Here is an 8188-nt window from a genome sequence, read left to right on the forward strand (position 1 = left end):
GATGTGCCTGGATTGAGGCTTGACTAAGTGGTGAGCAGCTCCAGAATGGAGGGTGGTCCTTGAGAAGAGAGTGTATTGGATGGGGCACAATCAAAGTCACAAGGGCAACTTGGCCTCTGTAACCAAATCCATTCTCCATCTTCTACTCCTCACTCCTATGACTTTTGATGAATTGTATACTTGTGTTCACTGTATGATTTTACAAACCAAATTGAAATTATATCTGTTTTGGGTGAGTTCCTGGCCCAAATTAATGGTGACTACTATTACCTGGTCAGATACCCAGGTGATTCTTTCCTTTTATAAGGTAGACATTGAAAAAAGGATTTTTGAGCAAACTAGTCTTTTATTCAAGACTAGAAGCCTGGTGCACAAAATTCATGCACTGTGGGCAGGGAGGCGCGGAGGCAGGGATCCTCAGCCCAGCCTGTGCCTTCTCGCACACCAGGAGCCCTCGGGGGATGTCCGACTGACGGCGTGGGGAGTGGGCCTAAGCCGCAGTCTGGCGTCCTCTGTGGGAGGCAACCACCGGGGCAATTGGGGGATGGCGCCAGCGGGTGTGCAGCCGGCTCTGCCCCCGATTGCCCCTCCACCACCTCCGGTCGCTGCCACACACCCCCATCACCGTCCCCTCCCTCTGCCCACTGGTACCCACCTTGGCTGGCCTGGCGCTGCCCACTCACTGGCCCCGTCCCCCACCAACTGGTCATTCTGCATTGGGTCGATTTGCATATTAGGTTTTTATTATATAGGATATTAAATAATATGTTTGATTAATTAAGCAGAGGAGGAATTTTAAAGAGTGAGGGGCAGAATTGTTGGGCAGGCTAGAGGCTGAGCATTCAGGACATAGACCCTAGACCAGATGCGAAAATCCAGACTGGGAACCTTCTGCCTTGTACCCTGTCATCTGGGCTGCTGTTACCCCGTTCCGTCCTGGGTCACCCACTTCTGCATTGTACTCTGGCTTGGTCACATGCCTTCCTTAAGACAGGGAAAGCCAGGATTCATATTTTTTTGCTCCTATAAGAAGGCAAACTGCACTCCCAAAGTCTCAGTGAGGAATACCCTAATTCTAGAAAGTGATTGTACAGGTGCAAATGTCCACATGAAATGATACTTGGATATTGTCGGCATCTTTCTATTAGTGAAGTAGGTTTCTTTTTTTAATTCCAAAAGTGAATGCCCACTTCTCTCCCCACCTTTGCAGAGGTGCTAGAAACGTGTTTTTTGACAGTTGAGTTCTGTTTAGGCTCCTACTGATCCACCTCCTCTTTTTTCTTTTTTTAAAAAAATATGTCTTTATTGATTTTTAGAGAGAGAGAAATGTCAAACTGCTGCCCCCCACTGGGGATCAAGCCCACGACCCAGGCATATGCCCTGACCAGGAATCAAACTGGTGACCTCTTGGTTTATGGGCTGATGCTCAGCCACTGAACCACACCAGCTGGGCACCACCTTCTTTATTAATTTAGCTGATGAAAAGTGAAGGCCTTTCCCTATCACAGCCACTTCCTCTATTACAGAATGACAAGCACAAAAAAAGTACGGTTAGGAAAATTCAAGGTGGCAGACCCTCTCAGACTAACTTGGCTTCACGTGAAAGATATGTTAGCAGAGGGACCACTGTGCTCTAAGCCAGCTGCCAGGTCTCATGTCTTCTTTTATGCAGGAGGAACTGGCATATGACAGTTGGCCACATGTCCCTTTGCCTTCTCTTATTCTCCTGCCCCTCACCACTCACAGTATCATCACTTGTGGCTTACACTTAAGTGTCCCATGGCTGCATTATTTCAAGTGTTGAACAGTATGTGAATTAGAGGTCTCCAGAGAAATAGAACCAATAAAATATATATATATATATATATATATATATATATATATATATATATACACACACACACACACATATATACATATATATAGTTATTTGAGATTTACTATAGGAATGGCTCATGTGATTATGGAGCCATTCTGAAAAGTCCCATGATATGCTGTCTGCAAGCTGGAGAACCAGGGAAGCCAGGTGTATAATTCAGTCTGAGTCTGAAAGCCTAAGAATGGGGGGAGCCACTGCTGTGAATCCCAGAGTGAAGGTCTGAGAACCAGGAGCTCAGATGTTTGAGGGCAGGAAAAGATGGACGTCCCAGCTCAAGAAGAGATAGAATTTGCCCTTCTTCCTTTTTGTTCTATTCCAGCTCTTAGTGATGCCCAGCCACATTGGTGAGGGCGACCTTAGTTACTCAGTCTACTGATTTAAATGCTATTGTCTTCTGAAAACACCCTCACACACAATCTCAGAAATGTTTTACCAGCTATCTGGCCATCCTTTAGCCCAGCTGATGCATAAAATTAACCATCACAAACAGGTAGCTCTTCAGGGTGAGACTGAAGCAGCTTTCTACATCTTTGTTCTGTTTTTCCTCATGCAAACTATCGTAACTTGTTATGTGTGGGTTTGCCAGGTGGTTCAAACCCTACAAAATGAATTGAGCCAGTTACTTCAAATCTCACACATGCAAGTACTTTTTGTGACATTGTTCCAAGGACTCCACAATGATGTCATTGTCAACTTTGATGTTAAATTGCCTCTGGAATTCCAGAATGTGGCAGTAATTAGTATCCTGAAAATTCACCTTAAGCAGTAGGCCTTGATGTTGCAATCACACTTCAAGCAAGAGGTTGTAATAGGTGTTATGATGTAAATAAGTGACTGATGTTGGAGAGTGGTCAGTAACTGTTAGCAAACAAGAATTTTGAAGTTTGCTTCTTGGTGTAATTTTTTTACTATTTTATTTTATCTTTATATATTTTTTATTGATTTCGGAGAGGAAGGGAGAGAAAGAGCTAGAAACATCAATGATGAGAGAGAATCCCACACTGGGGATCGAGCCCACAACCCGGGCATGTGCCCTTGATTGGAATTGAACCCTGGGACTCTTCAGTCCGCAGGTCTACACTGTATCCACTGAGCCAAACCAGCTAGGGCATTCTTGCTCTAATTTAAAAATATGTCATGGGAAACATGTCAGGTCATCCAGCTCTTTGGCTAGACCTGAAGTGGACACGTAGGTCAGACTTCACAGCCCATTTAAAGCTATCAGATTGGTATTAATAAACCAGGAGTAAACTGGTCTCATCTCCAGGTCCTCTCTGAGGCTGGAGCCAAATGTTTTGGGTCACCTGTGTCCTCCTTTAAGATGTTAGATAGGATAATAGTCTCAAGGTCTGGGCAGTTCTAAACAGTTATTTCTTTTTAAAAAAATTTTTTATTGATATTTATTATTTTATTTATTTATTTATTTATTTGAGAGAGAGGAAAGGAGAGGGATATATAGAGAGAAACATCATTGATCAGCTGCCTCCAGCATACCTCCCACTGGCCATTGAGCACACAAGCCAGATATGTGTCCTGACCGGAAATCAAATCATTGACCTCTTGGTTCCTGGGTTGATGCTTAACCACTGAGCCACACCGGCTTGGCTAAACAGTTCTTTTTTTTTTTAATTGATTTCAGAGAGGATGGGAGAAAGAGAGAAAGAAGCATCAATGATGAGAGATAATCATTGATTGGTTGACTCCTGCACACAACCTGAGCATGTGCCCTTGACCGGAATCAAACTTGGGACCCTTCAGTCCGCAGGCCAACGCTCTATCCACTGAGCCAAACTGGTTAGGGCTAAACAGTTATTTCTTATTAAATATTAAAATACTAAAGGCCTGGTGCACAAATTCGTGCATGGGTGGGGTTCCTTGGCCTGGCTGGCAATCGGGGACAATTTTGGCCATCTTGCCCAGTTCGGACTGGGGCTGATTGGGGCTGGCCAGCAGAGGGGAGGGACTGCGGGAGGTTGGCCAGCTGCAGGAGGTTGGCAGTGGGAGTGCACTGACCACCAGCTGGCCAGGTAGAGGGACCGCAGGAGGTTGGCTGGCTGTGAGAGGTTGGCTGTGGGAGCACACTGACCACCAGGGGACAGCTCCTGCATTGAGCATCTGCCCCCTGGTGGTCAGTGCGTGTCATAGTGACCGGTCTGTCGTCGGGTTGTTTGGTCATAACGGTCGCTTAGGCTTTTATATATAGAGAAAGAGGCCCGGTGCATGAAATCTGTGCACTTGAGTGGGTCCCTCAGCCTGACCTGCACCCTCTTGCAGTGCAGGAGCCCTGGGGGGGATGTCTGACTGATGGCTTGGGCCCATTAAGCCATCAGTCAGACATCATTATCATTGCCATGGAGGTGGGAGATGCTCCCACCACTGCTGCTGTGCTCGCCAGCTGTGAGCCTGGCTTCTGGCTGAGTGGCGCTCCCCTTGTGGGAGCACACTGACCACCAGGGGGCAGCTCCTGCATTGAGTGCCTCCTGGTGGTCAGTGCACATCATAGTGACTGGTCATTCCACCATTCAGTTATTTGCATATTAGCCTTTTATTATATAGGATTTGCTGTAGATGAGGCCCCCTAGAACCATAAGAAATGCAAAAAATTCACTGTTAACTCATTCTCTAATTGCTCCCACTTAAAATCAAATTGCCCCCCTGTGTGCTATACCTTGGGACATTCGGCTTGACACTTTTTCTCTCTGGGCTTCATTTCTGAATACATACGCATATACCATGGGAATTGTAATTTCTTCTCCACCTACCTCACTGGGTTGTCATGAGAAGGTTCCAAGCTAATAAACCAAGAAATGTTTCATCAAGTAAGTGTCTAAATGGGAAGGTAGCAGGTGCTGATTAGGGGAGGAGGGCATGATTGTTTCCTGGGACTGTAGCTATTGAAGCTTTGCAGAGGGTTCTGCAGGCCTCAGAGGGGCAGGCTCAGTGGTGGTCGCCCCTGGAGGCGCTGGCCGGGGTGGGGGGTACTAAGTGGGCACTAGGGGGATGGCGAGGCTGAAGGGGGAGTAGCTGTCAAACCTCCCTGCTTGGCGCCATTCTTTAAAGTGTATGTGGCCGTTTCACAGCTGTAGGTGCTCAGGGCGGGGCTCTAATCTCCTGGAGTTGGGCGGGAGCTGGGCCAGGGCCGGGCCAGGCAGGCTAGGAGGGCGGGTTTAGCCGCGTCCCCAGCGAGGTTCAGCGCACTTCTGCTGCTGTTGAGTGGGGGAGGGGTCTGACCCTGGGGGGCCACTCGGGCCAGCCTCCACCCAGGTCTGGAGTTGTAGGGAGGAGAGGTGTGCCTGGCCCCAGCGGACGAGGCCTGGCAGTGGCAGGCCACGAGCCACGGGGGCCTGGGGGCACTGACGGGTCATCGCCTGCATGCTACTGTGGCGCCCCTGGCAGGGGTGGCAGGGGAAGAGATCAGGAGTTGTAGGTGCGGGCTGCGGCTACCCCTGAGGCTGGGGTGGCTGGGGTAGGGTGTCCTTGCAGGGGGATTGGAAGAGCTCCCTGTGGCCGCTTCCTCTTCCTTCTTTGCAGTCTCTGATCCTGTCAGGCACTCTCCTCAGACCCCTGGGAACTTGGCTCCGGCCGTCCTGCCCTTCCATGGCTCCCTGCCGCCCTGCCCCACTCAGCTCTCCCTGGCCACCCGCCTGTCAGGCAGCGTGGTCCTGTGGTAGGTGGTGGGGGTGTGGGGAGCAGCTCCAGTAAAGTTTAGTAAACCCCGGGTCTGCGTCAGGATTTGGCTGCATAACCACAGGGGAGTCTGCCTGGCCAGGAGAAAATCGAACCAGGCCCGGAGTCCTGCCCCAGGGACCCACAGCCCCACCCACCCTGCTGAATGGTCATGATGTGATGGTGTCCCAGATAATTTGCATATTCCTCTGTTATTATATAGGACTAGAGGCCTGGTGCATGATATTCGTGCACTCAGGGGGAGAGGGTCCCTCAGCCTGGCCTGCTTCCTTTTGCAGTCTGGGAGCCCTCAGGGGATGTCCGACTGACGGCTCAGGCCCGCTCTAGGGGGTGCAGGGCCTAAGGTGCAGTCGGACATCCTTAGCGCTGCCGCTAGCGATCAGCCTGGCTTGTGGCTGAGTGGCACTCCTCCTGTGGGAGCATACTGACCACCGGGGGGCAGCTCCTGCATTGAGCATCTGCCCCCTGATGGTTAGTGTATGTCATAGCAACCGGTCATTCCACCGTTTGGTTGGTTTGCATATTATCCTTTTATTATATAGGATAGCACAGCATTTTGTAGGTCAAGCAGTAAACAGGATAAGCTGATGGGAACTCAACCTGGTAGAAGTAGCCAACTGCAAAGAAGAAATCAACATGTAATTGACCTAATCGTGTACATAAGCAATGGCTAAGCCTCCCTTCCAGGAGTCAGAACTTTGGATATTAATCCCTTGTCTCATTTACTTGCTGCAAGTAAATAAAACTACCTTGTGACAACCACGTCTCTTGTATTTTTTATTTTTTTTAATTGATTTCAGAGAGGAAGGGAGAGGGAGACAGAGATAGAAACATCAATGATGAGAGAGAATCATTGATGGGCTGCTTCCTGACACCCCCTACTGGGGATCCAGCCCACAACCCAGGCATGTGCCCTTGAGTGGAATTGAACCTGGGACCCTTCAGTCCACAGGCCAACGCTCCATCCACTGAGCCAAAACAAGGGCTCTTTTCTTTTTTAAAAAAATTTTTTAGCCGAAACCGGTTTGGCTCAGTGGATAGAGCGTCGGCCTGCGGACTGAAAGGTCCCAGGTTCGATTCCGGTCAAGGGCATGTACCTGGGTTGCGGGCACATTCCCAGTGGGAGATGTGCAAGAGGCAGCTGATCGATGTTTCTCTCTCATCGATGTTTCTAACTCTCTATCTCTCTCCCTCCTCTCTGTGAAAAATCAATAAAATATATTTTTTAAAAAATTTTATTTATTGTTAATCCTTACCTGAGGATATTTTTCCATTGATTTTTAGGGAGAGTGGAAGAGAGGGAAACATTGGTGTGAGAGAAACACATCAATTGGTTGCTTTCTGCAGGGCCTGGGCCAGGAAGAAGCCTGCAACCTAGGTATATGCCCTTAACCAGAATTGAACCTGGGACCGTTTTGTCGGCAGGCTGACGCTTGAACCAAACAAGCTAGGGCCCATGCCTCATTTTTGAATAGAGCACCCCAAGTGGCAAACTCCTTGAGTTTGGTAGCAGTGTGGGTCCCTGAAAACATTAATTTCTTTTGCACCCTATGATGTGAAGCCTGAGATAGTGCTTTTGCAACAAGCATTTTTTTAAAAGTCAGGTTTATTGAGATATAATTTACATATAGTAAAATTCACCTTCCTTTGGTGTACAGTTCTGAATTTTGACAAATGTATATGTTAGGTCGGAGAGAGCCCAGGTTCGGATGCATGCAGGCATGTGATGAGATAATGGACTTCCCCTGGAATTTCTCACAGATCAACGTGCCAGACCCCTGAATTCACATACCCCCACACAGATAAGATAAGAACTTCGTCCAGAATATTCCGCCCACTCCCCTGCAGCTGAGACTTTTCTCAGTTGAATGTCAAGATGATCCCTGCGATGCAGACTTCCTCAGTTCAGGCCCCCCGCCCTCACCAAACACCTGAATAAAAAGATCCCCCTCCCTCCCTGGAGGCGCGACATTCACTGACCCCACCTTTTGGGTCAGTGGGTCTCGCCCGAGAACGCAAATAAACTTCTCCTTTTTCTTTCTGATTCACTCGGTTCTCTTTGTTCTCTTCGCCGCTTTTCTGGGCCACCTCACAGTATACAGTCATGTAACCACACAGTTGAGATACACAGCATTTTTCATCACCCAAAAAAGTTCCTGGCATCCCTTTATGGTTAATCTGTCAGCGGTGGACAATGAGGTCTCTGGCCGGAGATAACTTCTGGCCAGAGACAGTCCTCTGTATCCCCTCTTTTTATCTTGCTTGTACAAATAAAGTCAAACAAAAGGCAACAAAAAAAACAGCAAAAACAGGCAAGGAATTATTTGTAGGAAAGCAATACATTCAGAGAGGACCTGAGCAGGCAACTAAGCTGGCCGAATCGGACCCGAGTGTCCTGCCTGGTGGGGTTTGGGATATTTATATCCCTAGACTGGAGTGCCCCTTGGTAAGTCTTCCCTTCCCTTATTTCCCCCCAAAAATATATCTTTGTTGCCGAAACCGGTTTGGCTTAGTGGATAGAGCGTCGGCCTGCGGACTGAAAGGTCCCGGGTTCGATTCCGGAAAAGGGCATGTACCTGGGTTGCGCGCACATCCCCAGTGGGAGATGTGCAGGAGGCGGCT

The sequence above is a fragment of the Myotis nattereri genome (assembly GCF_964212035.1).
Source record: "Myotis nattereri genome assembly, chromosome: 15".
In the NCBI taxonomy this organism is placed as follows: Eukaryota; Metazoa; Chordata; class Mammalia; order Chiroptera; family Vespertilionidae; genus Myotis; species Myotis nattereri.